Here is a 15,439-nt window from a genome sequence, read left to right as displayed (position 1 = left end):
ACTAAGGTTGTTGTTTCATTGACCCAGAGTATTTTATTTATTTATTTTTTTCTGGTGACTAGAGAAATGACTGCAAACTATTAATGCAGAGAACAGAACACATATTTCAAATTTCTGGTATCTTCACCATACTTGAATGAGTGTTTTCACTCATAGCATGAATCAAGTTCCTCAACACTAACAGTGATGCACCAATATCAATCATGATGATTCGCCGATGCCAGTCCTGATGAGCACTATTTAAAAACCAAGGGCCCTACTTACACTCAATTTAGCACTGCACAGGAAAGGTGAGCAAGGTGGTGGGCCAGCAAAGGGCTGTGAGACTGCCTTCCCTGAAAGCAATAGAAGAAGGAAAAACGCCAAAGTTAATTTGTTTAATTGGCAATTAAATGTGCCCCCTTGTTCACAAAAAACATGAACCTCCTGAGAAGAGTCTCTACAAATTGTGCATAGAAATAGATCAACTACAATCTTTGATTGACTAAGGTAAATGTTAAATGCAATAATAGGATAAAATGATCTTCATCTCCAATGTCCTCTTTAACTTACTTCCATTTGGAATATTATTTTTAGTGGAGAAAATGAAAGCTAAATAGAGTATGCTGATTTATGCTTCTTTTCTGTCACTTTTACTATCACAACACTCTTTCCAAAGACAATGGATACGTAACTTCTTAGTGAGCATTGCAAGATGCTGCCTCCAACTCTGCCTTCCCCTAAACCTGCCTCCCCCACTCACCTGTAAGCATTGCTTCCCTTTATTTTCATTGGGGGTGACAGAATTCCCTGCATTCCATGTGTCAAGTTCCACAGACCCTGTGACAGTTTTCTCACCTGCCCATGTTACTTCTTGATCTGAACTTCCTACTTTTATAAAACTGCTTACATTTCTGCAGTTTTGCAAAGTATTGATCTTGTTTACCAATAGCCTAAATATTCCCTTGTTCATTAAGAACTTGGCATTTGGCTCAATTTCAGTGGTTTGACCCAGGAAACCAGAATTGTTTGACCTTTTCACCACCAGTATCTCTTGCCATCTTTTCCTATATCATCACTGTGGACACTGTGATCTCTTATAGCTACTCTGACTTGAATTCAGATATGATATGATGATGTTTAATCACAGCCTCCTGACCTCTTGTATTTTTCATTGTCTTACTCTTTTATACACATGCATTGATCTAATTATGATATCTTGTCTCTTGATCTCACCCTTACTATTATATCTCCATTGATTACATCCTTTATGGCTTCATTTCCTTCTTGAACATTCAGCTAAGGTCCCATGTCTGGATCTTGCTTTTTGGAGTTAGCTCCTGAAAACTCTCATCATGTATCATCTTTGTTAATACATCTGGGCAGCTTAATGTTGCCTCATGAAATCATATAACTGTACATTTTGGTGCCACTAAAAATAATTTTAATTTCCCTTAGGTCTACAATACTGATCAGCTATCACAACCCAAAGCACTCTACTTACCCCAGGAGCTGAATTAGTCAGGGCTTTCCAATTAAAATAAAAAGACAGAAACAAGGTATCTAATAACTCTCATCCTTTAGCATCTGAGAATTCCCTGCAGGGCTTGTTACAATAAAATTGCTGGGCCCCATTCCAGAGATTCTGATTCAGTAGGTCTAAATTGGGGACTGATATTTGATTTTCCAACATGTTCCCAGGGGTGTGGACCACACTTTGAGAACCACTGGAGTAGGAACAGAATTTTCTTTAATCAATCTCTCTCTCTCTCTCTCTCTCTCTCTCTCTCTCTCTCTCTCTCTCTCTTCCTCTGTATTGGCTTCCTTGGTCACACAATCTTTTTTCCCATGATACAAAAATATGCTACCAACAACTCCAGGATTAAGTATCTTTTTTTATTCATATATCTAGAGGAAAAAATACTGCCTTTTCCTGTAACTCATAAAAATACCAGGAAATAAACTGGAAGGAGTCAGCCTTACTCTAGGTAATTAAGCTGAGTTATATTTGCAGGGACCCAGCAAAGAAGGGGGCCCACAAAGACAGTATGTGGGGTGGATCGATGCCCTCTGCAGTGTGTTTTACATCTCTTTGCTCTTAAAACAACCCCTCGCTGCTTGCTACACCTTCTTTCTTAAGAAGGAATCTTATTTAACAAAACAGCTGAGGTTATAAAGCAAGCCATCACTCACCTCTTGTCCCAAACATGTAATTAAAAAAATGTATGTATTTAGGGCCTTTGGAGTATTAGAGCAGAAATTAAACAAACAAGCAAAAAAGAAAAAAAAAAAAGAAAAAAAGCAAGAGTGCTGGAGAGGAAAAAGAGTAAGGAAGTAGACTAGGCTGAGTAGAAAAAAAAACCAACAATATAAAAATAATCTAAGGTTTCTTTCTTTAGAGTTAGGAAATTATTGGATCATATGATATATCCTCACTTCCTTTATTTTAATTTGTGAGAAAAATGTTCCCTTTTTATACACTAATACCAAAAGAAGCTCTTGTTGACAAAGGGGTTTTATTAATTGCTTTTCCCTTCATATTTGTCTATTTGAAACTCTCATTCTCTCAGTCTAAAAATTTTAATAAGTCTATAAATTTAGTCAGATCTATCCAATTTGCCATATGTGATTGTATGTTTATGAGTTCAACAAAAATTTAGCTTGCGCTGTATCTGCTTTTTAAAAAAAAAACTAAATTCTATGTAGATATTTATACAGCAATAAATATTCATTTATTTCATCCTTTTAAAGTGCATACACCATTTCAATCGATAAAACATAAATTATTTAAACATTTCCTAGTTGTTGAATATTTAGGTGTTTGCAATGTTTTGTTTCCATAAACAGTGCCACAAAAATGACACCTTTATTTATTTATATTTTCATATTTATCTGTTTAGTTTTACATTATAAAATTCCAGTTGTGGAGTTTCTGGGTCATAGGATATGCATTTTTCAAGCTTTTGATTTATGTATTCTCCAGAGCAAACACATGGTTTACCCAAAGCTGAAGCACTCATGGTTTCACCTACCTGCTCACACCCGGTATTACCATTCTTTTAATGTTGGCCAATCTGGTAGGTATAAATTACTCCTTGGTGTCAATTTACTTTGCATCTTTGCATATCTTTGAACGCTTGTGTAGTTGATCCCCCCCCCTCCGCCCCGTTTTTGGCATTTATTGTGTAGCACCTCAGACAAGGCCAGCACCCCATCTTCTGCTGTCTGCCCTGGGTGGCCTGTGAGTCTGGGTGCAAGGCACAGGCAGGACAGCAAGGCCCTTTACTTCCAGATCTTTGATGGCAAACCTCCCCTTGTCCCTTCGTGCCCCATCCCCTGGAGGCAGCAGATGAGGAAAAGTTGGAGGGCTCCTTTTCAGAGCTGCTAGAAAGGACTCTGAGGACGGGTGAGCAGAGAGCCAGCACGAGGCCCACCGCCCACTGCCCCCGCTCCGAGGTCCCGCAGATGCGCGAGGACCACACCACAGGCGAGCTTCAGCAGCTGGTGCGGGATGTTGGCAGTTGCTACTAAACGACAGAAGAACAAAGTTTTTGAAGGCAAATGAAAGGTTTCCTGGAGAACCTGATGCCTCCTTCAGGCAGACAGGCCAGAGTTAGATTTTCATCAGCACCTCCGCGGAGGGTTGGGGTAGGGGAGCAGTGAGGCCTGACTCCGTCCCCTCCCCAGGCTTCCGCTGGTTCCGCTGCATCAGCACAAGCTTACAACGCGCAGTTGTGGGCACCAAGAGGTGCTAGAGGCTTCTTGGGATGGGCAGTCAGTCCAAGGTGGTGGTCCCGGCAGCCTCAAGGGCCCTCTTGCCCAGACCACCCACATGTGCCAGCTTTGGGCCAGGTTGGCCCAGCCACCTCCTACCTGTTCCCATGCGTAGATAGGTCAGGAGCTGTAGAGTCAGGGCAGTGGTGGGAGCAGCGTCACCCAGGCTAGCTCAGGAACCTCACTGCGACGAACAGCTCCAAGTAATGCCTGGCTCCCAAAAGCAGTTATTTGGCTCCTGAATCAACGTCACAAGGCCATGCAGCTAGCTGTCCTTGAGAAAGGCTGCTGTTCTGCTTTGCCCAGTCAGGTCCTGGAAATTAAGCACATGGGCCCGGTGGGGCCAGCAGCCCCCTCAGAGGAACACAGCTGTCAGCCACAGGCTGCTGAGGCTCACCCGCAGGCCAACAGAATGTCTGCATTCCATGCAAGCATCAGAGTGGTGGCAGGATGGCCCTTCAGCGCCCCTCAGCCGTGTGTGTCTTCTGATGCCACTGGGACCCATCGGTTCTGAGTGGTCTTTAAAAGTACCTCAACTCCATGTAGTTGAACTCTATTCAAGTTCACCTCTCTCTACTAGGGACTTTAAACATTGTACTACATAGAGACTGATACTCAATAGACCAAAGGCAGATCCCAACGAGGAGAAAGGGTCCCTCACCAGCACCTGATCCAAAGGTCACTTTCAAGCACTGGGATCCGGGTGGGGTTCATAGAACATAGAAGTGAGAAGTTGTCAGGAAAGTTTCAAAGGCTACTCTACAATCCAAGTCGTTCCTTAATTGTTTAAAATAAAAAGCAGCCAAGTCCCTTCTTAATGCAGAAAGTTAACCCGAAGCCCTAGAGCAGAGCGAGCTACTCCTCAGTTCAGCCTCCCTCCTTCCCCTCTTCTCACGCCAGCTGAAGAATTGAGCACAAAGTAAACAAATGAAAGGAAGGCACGGAACGTCTGTTCTCAATGAAAAAGCAAACAGAATTGATAAAAAATAGTCCATTTGTGGCCATTGGTTATTCAGCGACCCTGACAGACAAAAGGTTCCTCCTTTTGCCTGCATGAAAGAGAAGTGTTGATGCAGAGACAAAATGGTCCTAACTGGCTGGTCACTGGAAAGAGAATCATGGAACGTGCACTGAAGAGAACACCAGAAATTCCATCCAGTGCTGTTGTGGCTGGGTCAGGGAAGGCTGAGCGATGTGCCCCAGGCTACCCGCTGGCTGGTCGCTATGTCCCATTGCTTTACCTGGATTTACACGATTGAAATTTCCTTTCCCAGAGTCCTCTGTTATCTACACAGAAGGGATCTGACATACTGATGGAGGTACAGTTCGTGTGGATCAGTGTGAACTATCCTGGTATCATTATAGTCAAAGGGCGGGGGAAGCTACAGCTTTGGCTCCTTGACCTGCATAACTTATCACTGTCATTAATGATTCCAGCCATTTTCCTCAAAGATTCAGATTTTCCATGACAATCATCTGGGGTTTTGATAGCAGCACCTAGAAACAGAGGCTAAATCTTTGGCCTGTTCCTTTTATAAATAAATAATCACAATGCAGTTCTAGATCAAGGCCCAGCTCTGGTGGATAGTCTTCAGTCTTCTTCTCAGGAATGGGACTCTGGTCTCCCCCACTTTTGGAAACCTGGTGCCGGCACAGTTAACACAATAGCAGCAGCTTCTGTCTCCAGACGTGGCGGGGAAATTCAGTGTTTCTGATTAGTGGGTGACCACCACTTACCCTGCAGTCATGAGAGGCTGGTGGGCCGGGCCTTAGCTTGGGGAAGCGGGGAGGTTGCAGACCCTCGCTAGGATCTCCAGGTTTGTCCTCGCACTTCTTATCTCCGATGCTGGGAAATGCATCTCTCAGATTGCAAAAAGAAACACAGAAATCACCTTCCTTTTAAAGTGATGGCCCCGGGGCCAGAGGGAAGAGACTGGTCAAGGCCACAAGCCAGATGGGCAGAGCTGGGGCTGGAGGACCGTGTGGAACTGAGAGCCAGGGTTCACTGGGTGCTGCCTAGAACCTGTCTGCGAGGAGGGGCATGAAATTGCCAGGAGTGAACAGCCTGACTGTAAGTACTTTCCTCAACCACCAGGACCTGCAGGGAGGGGAGCACTGAGCCCACCCTCTGCCCCACCCCACTTCAGCCCCGTGGCCACCTCACCAGGAAGGCTTCTGTGTGGTTCTTGGCCCTGATCAGGGCAAGGAGAGAAGGGGCGTGCTGCCACCCAGCTCCTGCCCCAGGCCCAGGCCCAGGCTAGTGATGAAGGAGCAGGAGCAGCAGAACTGGGGCTCCCAGGGCTGGTGGGTGAGCAGGTGGTGCCAGCCTAGGAGAGACAATCTAAGAGTAGTTTCCAGATGTGCACTGTGCCAGGGTCTTCAAATCCGGGTCCCACAGGGGCGATGCTGGGCACCTAGAAGAAGACTTCCTGCTGGCTGTGGACAGCCTGCAGACCCAGCTCCTGCTGCAGCTCCACCATGCTCCTGGCCTCACTCAGGCCCTGCCTGTTGGCCACCACAATGACAGGCAGGTCAGGGTCCTTGTCCAGCAGCTTGTGCAGCTCCTGCAGTGTCCAGGGCAGCCGCAGCCGGTCAGCCGAATCCACCATGAACACCAGCACGTCCACCTGGTTCACAAACTCCTTCCAGTAGAAGCGCAGGTTCTGGCTGCCACCGATCTCTAGCAGGTGCACCTCCAGCCGCACGGAGTTGCAACCCCAGGTGAGGATGTGGCCTTCCAGCGGTGTCTTCCCGGACAGTGCACGCAGGATCATGCTCTTCCCAGAGCCATCCAGCCCCAGCCCCAGCACCTCGCGCTGCTCCAGCTCCTCCAGCTCCTCCAGCGCCGGCTCGTGGTCCTCCTGGTCTTCGGGCTGCAGGGCTCAGGTCAGGCTGCAGTCTCACCCTCCAACCTTGCGTGTCCGGGGGCGGGGGGCAGACCGAAGGCACCACAGCGCCCATCTCCGCCCTCCATCCGTCAAGGGCAGGCAGGCACAGCCTGGTGCAACGGGATGAGCGTGACCCTTGGAATCCCGAATGCCCAGCCCCGTCTGCAGGCTTTCCCTGAGTGGCCTCCGGCAAATTTCTTATGCCGTCCCTCCCAGTTCGAAGGGACCTCTGAGTCCGGGAATCCTGCAGCGCAGTCAACGGTTTGGTTCGCAGAGCCGGCGGAGTGCCTTCCGACATCCCCCCTGAAATATTTTTTAGATATCTACTTATTTGGAATTTTTGTTTCCAATTAGCCCTTTTGTTCATTTGGTGTGTTCTACTAATAAAAATCATTAACATTTATTGAAGCTTGTTTACATGTATCAGCTTTGTCCTAGTATTCTACAAGCATATTTCTCTCAATCATCACAATAATCTTATAAACAGATTCTATAATTATTTTCATCTTACAAAGGGATATCCAATAGTATATAGGTTAAATAATTTCCAAATGTCATACTATAAGTAGCCATTATCAAGCATAAGTATGCTTGAAACCAGAAGGATATGCCCCTTATCATTCTATAGACTTTTGAATTTCAGTCCTTCAATTTACTACTACTGCCTTTTCTTGGACTGTATTTAAATCTCACATGGACTCTTGTGGCAGTCTTTTTTGATTCTAGTCTTGCAGTACTTAAATTATCATGCACTATATATCTGCATAGATTTTTCTATAAGCCTGATCCTAATTCTCCTTTGGCTAAGATCCTTTAAATGGCCTCATGTTTTCACACAAAAAAAGCCCAAATTACTTGCAAGGCCACAAATGCTTCCATGGTCTGACCCCATTAGGTACAACTCTACTCTTGTCAACTGGATGAAACACTTGTCAATCTTACTTGTTTTATTCTTCAACATACATTCGAAGCCACTTACATTCAATGTCTTATGGCCTTAACCCTACGGGTAAGTATTCACAATTGCTTTTGTATTTAATACTCATCACTCTGCCCAACCCCACCAACCAACCCCAATAAGTACACATTTAACCCTCATTCTACCAATATGTCTTTCCTCAAACATTCTAATAACCTTCCTCTTTAAAGCTTTTATGTACTTCCCATCTATTTTTTGACCCTCAAGCCCACTGCTTCTTCTTATTCAAACTTTTAACCATTTTCTACCTAGAACATTTTGTTTAATCATTTATGTCAATCTCACTGTATTTATATTTAATTTTAATTTTGAATAACAGAGATCTAGGTCTGATTTATTTCACACCCTGCATTTCTGAACAGAGACCTGGTATATGTAAGTACTTTTGATGAATAAGTAAAAGAATAAATACATATTATGAGTTCATCTACCAACTTTCTTCTAAATGTCAAAAGATCAAATGAATACATCATTTTAAAGCAGCCACTGAACATATATTTTTATAGTTTATTGGTGTGCACATCATTGTCCATTCTTTTATTAAAACATTTTAAATAAGCAACCATGTATATCATTTCTAGATGCTCCAAAATAAAAAACATTAAAATATTTACCTCCAAAATTAAACATCAATAACACCAAAATAATAGAAAGAACTGTCTATTGATTAAAGTTGCTTTTTCCTTATATTAATTTCAGTACCTATTTAGACATTTTTAATTGTTAGATAATTTATGTCATTTAAACATTATTTTCCACCTAATACATACTAGTAACTGATGTGCATATTATTTATCATAAATTAAATGTAAAGTCTTTAACTGTGAAAGTAAAATTTAAATATATTGGTTACACAACTAATTGTCTCATCTATTTACTTTTGTTATTTAGAATCTTTAAAGCACTTGAAAAGGATACACTGAAAAACTATTTTAATAAAAATATGTAGACATTAAGTTATTGAACTATCTAATTTAGAAAATCTTCTGTTTGATGAAAGTATGTAAAGGGAAGATTAAATCCTGTCTATTCTTAAAATATTTCCTCTTCCCAAATTTACAGATTGTTGTGATAATTTGTATAAACTGTTAGGCCAAATCACTGGTGCCACTATGAAGATCTATGAGCTGCTTATAAAAATTGCCCCATTTTTACTTCTGATTTCTGGAGAAATTGAATTACAATTAGCCCAGTTGTACATTAAAAGTTACTTTGTGCTACTTTAAATATAAATGGAAACCATGAAAAAGAGTGAAAGCAAACACTTATTTCATATCACATGGTAGCAAAAAACCAGCCAAGTTGAAATAAGTGAGTGAGGGAGAGGAGGTGAAAGAGGTAAGGGAATGGGATTCAGACTAATGTGGAGACAGCCTCAGTTACTGCCTAAAACAGTTTTGGGCATTGAGGTGAATGTGGATAGAAGTAATCAATTTAACAAAAATTGATTTAGTATCTACAGGTCTACAGTTGCCCTCATAAAGTTGGGGCAAGATGCATATGGAAATTTCAAATCTTTCAGATTGTATCAAGGTAACGTGGAAAATATACTTTATCCTATATAATAAAAGCATAATATGTAAATCAACCCAACGGCTGAACAGTGGAATGACCATCCAGATGACCATCCGAGACCACGCTATGAAACCCACTGGCACCAGGCCAGCCAAGGTGGGTGCGATGCGATTGATCGGGGCCCAGCCATCGCCCCATGATCGCCCCGCTGAGGGAGGCCCAGACCACCAACTGGAGGGCTGGGGCAGGTGGGCAGGGCCTCCCTCTGCGAGGGTATCCTGGGCCCTGGGTGCCAAAGGGAAGCCATTGCCAGCAGTCAGGGGAAGGAAGGCCTACTCTTGCACGAATTTCGTGCATTGGGCCTCTAGTGACATATAACATTTCAGTGGGTACTGGAGTAGCACCTCATAATTAACCACATTATTATTAATTCCTATCACATATGACTATTCAAATACCATAGAATAAAGAGTATCATTAGTCACATGTCAATTTTAGTTCATCTTTACCAACAAATAAGTTCTGGTGAAGTAAGGTTGTGCTGTCAAATGAGTTTTTTTAATAAAGTAATAATACAAACTCCACAATACCCCCCCCCCCACACACACACACAGAATTCAAATTTTAGGAGTGTAGATAAGGAATTGTGGTTCCATACTGTGTATTTGCTTGCATAATATTAGGCATGCACTCAAATTCTTATGGAGGAGGAAAGATCTATACTAATAAAAGAGAAACATGCAAATTGACCTTACCTCCACTATGCCCACAAGCCACGCCCACCAGCCAATCAGGAGCGAGTATGCAAATTAACCCAACCAAGATGGATGTGGCCACAGAGCTGGAGTGAACAGGAAGAATGGATTGCCCCCGGCGATGGAGGAAGCCAAGCTTCCTGCCTGCCCTGGCCTCTGCTCAAGGCTACAAAGTTTCAATTATAGGAGATAAATAAATCCCAGATACTTGCTTCCAGCCCCCCCTGGCCTCCACTCAAGGTGGCTCTGAAAAAAAAAAAAAGAAAAAGAAAAAAAGGAGGGGCTGGAACTTGGGTTGCTGGGGGGTGATCAGGCCAATGGCAGTTGTGGGTGGGTGATCAGGCTGGTAGGGGGCAGGGCCGTTGGGAGTAAGCAGACCAGCAGGGGGGCCAGTTGGGGGTGAGCAGGCCGTCAGTGAGGGTCAGTTGGAAGTGATCAGGACAGCGGGGGGGGGGGTCCAGTTTGGAGTGAACAGGCCAGCAGGGGGGCAGTTGGGGGTGAGCAGGCCAGTGGGGAGGGAAAGTGGGGGTGAAAAGGCCAGCAGGGAGGGCAGTTGGGGGTGAGCAGGCTGGTGGGGGGGCATTTGGGGGTGAGCAGGCTGGTGGCGGGGGGCGAGCAGTCTGGCAGGCAGAGTGGTTAGGGGCAATCAGGCAGGCAGGCAGATGAGTGGCTGGAGCCAGCAGTCCCAGATTGTGAGAGGGATGTCTGACTGCCGGTTTAGGCATGATCCCTGTAAACCAGCAATAGGACATCCTTCAAGTGGTCCCAGATTGGAGAGGGTACAGGCCAGGCTGAGGAACACCTCCCTCCCCCATGCACAAATTTCGTGCACCAGGCCACTAGTTCATATATATGAAATAATCAGAGACTGTTTGCATCACTATAACACCAAAGGCTTCAACTCTATAGTTCATGTAGTGTGACAGCAATGGTAAACTCTTAAATCAATATCCTTGGAAAGGGCACTTTAAAGAAAAATGTGTCTGTAGGTATGAATAGGGGGTTTTGGTGGACAAAATTCAGAAAAAACAAGAAAAAATGTCTTGCTACAATTTTATAGGTGTTTCTGGTTTGAAAATTAACAGGAGATTCTGATCACTGACTTCTCCATCCACCACCAAAGTCCTTTGGATGAGGCTGCTCAGTGGAAAGATAATGACTGTAGTATATGATAGGTGTCATAGTAGCAATATACCTCAGCCTCTGGGGAACCAGGGACAGGATCACCTTTCTTTACCTGAGGACTAGAGAAGGCCTTACCGAGGAATTAATGGCCAAGCTTGTTTTGGTGGTTACTTCACTGAGTATAGGCACTTTGGATTCTGTTCCAGCACTTTCTTAATATAACCACTCTGTTCTTGTATCTCCCATTTCTCCCATTTGCATTCACCTCAATGCTTAGGTCTTATTGGATAGAGTTAGATGTGAAATAGAATTCTTAAAAGTGGTTTGAAAAAAATTGTGTTAGTGTTTTATTTAATAAAGTAACAGCCATGTAAAAGATATAGAAAAGCACTGTGATCAAAATTGTTTATTCTCTCAACAACAGCAACAACAAAAAATACAAGTCAGCAAATAGATTTTGTGAGCCGTGGATGACTGTTTCGGCTGTGGCTGAGGCAAAAGCTTTTTTGTCAGTGAAATAGAGGTACTCAATATAGACAACAGTTGTAGCTACAAGATTTGCCGACTCCAATACACATAAAATAATAATGGAGGCAGTCATCGCTAAAGGCTGAGAGACAGCAGAACAGCTGAGCCAAAACAGTAAAATAAAAAAGTTTTTCCCCCTAAAAAAAAAAATTGGGAACCAACCAACCCACTGGTTAAGAATATAAGGTTCATTAGGGAACAAAATGGGAAGCCCAGTAGCACTGGCCTAATGTCTAAGCAAAATTGAAAAAAAAAAAAAAAAAAGCAAAAACAAAAACAACAAAACCAAAACACAAACTAACAAATAAAAAAATAGCAAACAACTAAGTTAAGGAAAAAGAGAAGGAGAGAGAGATTTAAACATGAGTATAGCTCCTAAGGGCAAGGGATTTTTTTCCACTAGAGACAACATTTAGAGGAATTTAAAGTACAATTTAAAGGAATATATCTTGACAAACTAAGTACTGAAGTCTTGTGATTAGATTTAGTAAGCCCTTGTTCAATATTTGTTAAAAGAATAATACAAAAGGTAGTATGTTCTGCAAGAAAAAATGCTTCAGATATTTAGACAATTGTTAACTCTGTAAGTTGTAGTCTTATTTTTGTAACTTTGTTTGGTTGCATTGTGGCTTAGTAAATTATTAGATATAGTATGAGTGGCTATTTTGTATTGTTGTTTAATCCAGGTAAAAATTATGGTTCTTGAATATTTGCCTTAGTAATAGCATAAAAATAGGAAGTGGGTTTAGAGTTTTTACACGTTTTTAACCTTTTCACATTAAATTCATATTCAATTCAATTTTTTTAAAAAGTCACAAAGAAAAATAACACTCAAGGAGTTCCCAAGTGAATTCATCAGTTAAGTTATATATTTTTCAAAATAACACTCGTTGTGTTTTTCTTTAATGTTTGCACTGAAACATTTCACTAAAAAGTATTCACTGCCCAGCAGCATGGCTCAGTGATTGAGCATAAACCTATGAACCAGGAGGTCACGGTTCTATTCCCTGTCAGGGCACATGCCTGGGTTACCGCCTCCATTCCCAGTGCGGGGCATGCAGGAGGCAGCCAATCACTGATTCTCTCTCATCATTGATGTTTCTATCTCTCCCTCTCCCTTCTTCTCTGAAATCAATAAAATATTTTTAAAAGTATTCACTAAAATGGTCTATAATTTCCATAAATTAAAAGCACTCCCTTATTTGCTGAGTAAACGGGTGAATGAGGTGACACTTGTGGCCTCACTTTTTTTTCTTTATTTAAAATGAGTGTTGAGTGCCCTGGGTAAAGCTGCTAGAATAAAACTAGATCAAATAAGATTCTTCACCAAATTCTGACAGATCTGAACACATAAGAGTAGAGTTTAGAAAAATATTTTATCATTGAAATATGATTATTTTTCCTAAAATGCTAGGTAAGGAAAGAAAAAAAGCACTCTCCTGGTCAGATTGGATCCCAACTTTTCATCTCAATCTTTGGGGGTCATATTGAGGAAAGGACTAGTAAAAAACAGCCACAAACAAACAAAAAAAATAACACACACAAAAAAACAAACACCTCATAATCTTCATTAATACACTCCTCTCCCCAATGAACACATGATCAATTATAAGAAAAATGGACTGGAGAAATATTTTTATATAGTTTCCTACCAACCAACCACTAAGGATTTCAGTACCTCAATATCTTAGTGTTGTAGAAGTAGATGCAGAACAAAGTACTAGAGCTTGCCATTTCCAGGGATCCAAGCTGGAAAAGACCCAGATTTAGGGATATTCTTCTTAGAAAGTGGATACACTTTTGTCTATGTTGTGTTACCCATTTTTAGAAAATTTAGCAGCATCTCCCAAAAGATGAGTCAATATACTTAAACAAATAAAAAGGCTGTACATAGTAGCTCACCATTATCTATGCCACCCCTTCCCATTTCCTCAGGTTACAGAAAAGCAAGAAGACATTATGATGATGTGGTAAAAGTCAAGGAGAAATCAGTTGAATTTACTAGACCAAATAAAAGATAAGGATATCCCCTATTAATAAAATGTATAAGAAGAGTAGAAAATAAAAAAGGTGAAACAAACTGTTAAAAATGAATTGCAGTCTAGAAAAAAAATAAGTCAAGAAAAAGAAGACAGTATAACAAAACCATGAATTAAAAATGACAGTTTATAGATAAGATAAAAAATAGCAAGAGGCTGTATATGTAAGGTATATATATACAATATACACATACTCATACATGTGCACACAAATATTTGTCCACACACAGTGTATAAATATACACTGTATATGCACACACACAAACACACAATAAAATCAGTGGTAACATTGTTCATTTCCTTTTAGAGCAATGAATTGATTATTTAAAATTAAAACAGTATATAAATTAAACACAATTACAACTTCTTAAGGTTTTTTTATATTTATTCTCTCAACCTTAGAGGAATCATTCTCCTACAGAGACAAAACTGTTGATTTTTTTAAAAAAATTAAGTAAAACTGCCCCTCATCGGATCTACATAACAAGGCACATGGCTACTACTAACTCCTCAATATGACATCTTATAGCTTTATCTGGCAGTTTTATCACCAGCTCAAAAATCTCCATGGGAGAGGTCACTAGCCTTGCTTGCATCTGTAGTTTACTCACAGCTCATTAAACATGCACAGATTTTGTTGTTGTTAATCCTCACTCGAGGATATTTTTCCATTGATTTTCAGAAAGACTGGAAGGGAGGAATGGAGGGAGAGAGAAACATTGACATGAGAGAGACACAAGAACTGGTTACCTCCCTTACACACCCCAACCAGGCTGGAGATCGAACCTGCAACCCAGGTACATGCCCTTGATCAGGAATGGAACCCATAACCTTTAAGTCTGTGGGCTGATACTACACCACTAAACCATACCAGCCAGGGCGATTTTATCTTGTTGAACTTACATGCACAACAATGGTCTCACCGCAACCACATGCACGGGGAAGATTAGAGATATCAGACTTGTGAACTAGGACTGCAGACTGCTAAGCTTCTCAGGTCTCTAATATTACCTGAGTTTTCCACCGGCTTCTGCTGCGAATCATGTTACCAGTTAAACCTATCAAGCCCTTTAACTATGGTTTATCTTTAAATGCAACTAAATATACAAACCCAACCTATCTTCTCCTTTCCCTTCTTTCCCAGCCTTCTCCTGCCCTCTGCTTCTTGCTAACACTGCCACTTCCACACCCTCTCCCATTTGTTCACCCTGTTCTCTAGAATCTATCCTTTATTATAAACCTACACCTTAATCCTAAACCTCTGCACAGAATTTTCTGCGAACATAGTTGCCAATTTAACTTTGGCTCTCAGCATCAGCATACTAATCTCCCCTGCAGCTCTCCTAAAGGTAACATGGTTTTCTCCCACCCTCCTACACTGCTGAGAACACGGGAGTCTGAGATGACATTGGCATCCTCCCAGTTACCTAGTTCTAATTTCAGATGGTTTTTCTACTTCCCTCACATATAAGCACTTCCCTCCTGAGGTTCATGGCATCAGACTGCAGAATTTTCTATCGCTACTTGAAACTTCTACAGAGTTCCCATTCATTTTTCACAATGGATGTTGGCATCTAACTCACATTGCTCTCTACTCCCAGAACTTCAATCATCAGAATAAATGTGAACTATCCAACGCTCTATAAGGAAAATTTCTTTACCAGGCATCAATCAAGTTAACCCCCTCATCCTTATATCTTTTGGGAATCCCTGGGCTTTGTCAGCAGCCCAAACTATCATATCTCTGTAAATTTAAATTCTAACATATAATATTTGATCTCTGTTTAATGTATCCTCATCTCTTTCAATTCATATTCTAAGTTAAATCTCTTTGGTGTCACTGAAGTCTTCAGTTTC

The 15,439-nt window shown here is 41.7% G+C and overlaps 1 pseudogene across 1 annotated transcript; it reads right to left on the bottom strand.

The window, feature by feature from the left end:
- Positions 1-6,080: 6,080 nt before the first annotated feature.
- Positions 6,081-6,939, bottom strand: LOC307104061 (ADP-ribosylation factor-like protein 10; annotated as a pseudogene). Its single transcript has 2 exons — positions 6,658-6,939; positions 6,081-6,626 (listed from the first exon to the last, which is right to left on the bottom strand). The product of its transcript is annotated as an ADP-ribosylation factor-like protein 10 (transcript).
- Between the last annotated feature and the right edge of the window lie 8,500 nt (positions 6,940-15,439).

This window comes from Cnephaeus nilssonii (assembly GCF_951640355.1).
Source record: "Cnephaeus nilssonii genome assembly, chromosome: 8".
Classification (NCBI taxonomy): Eukaryota; Metazoa; Chordata; class Mammalia; order Chiroptera; family Vespertilionidae; genus Cnephaeus; species Cnephaeus nilssonii.
This window is presented reverse-complemented; position numbering and strand designations above follow the sequence as displayed.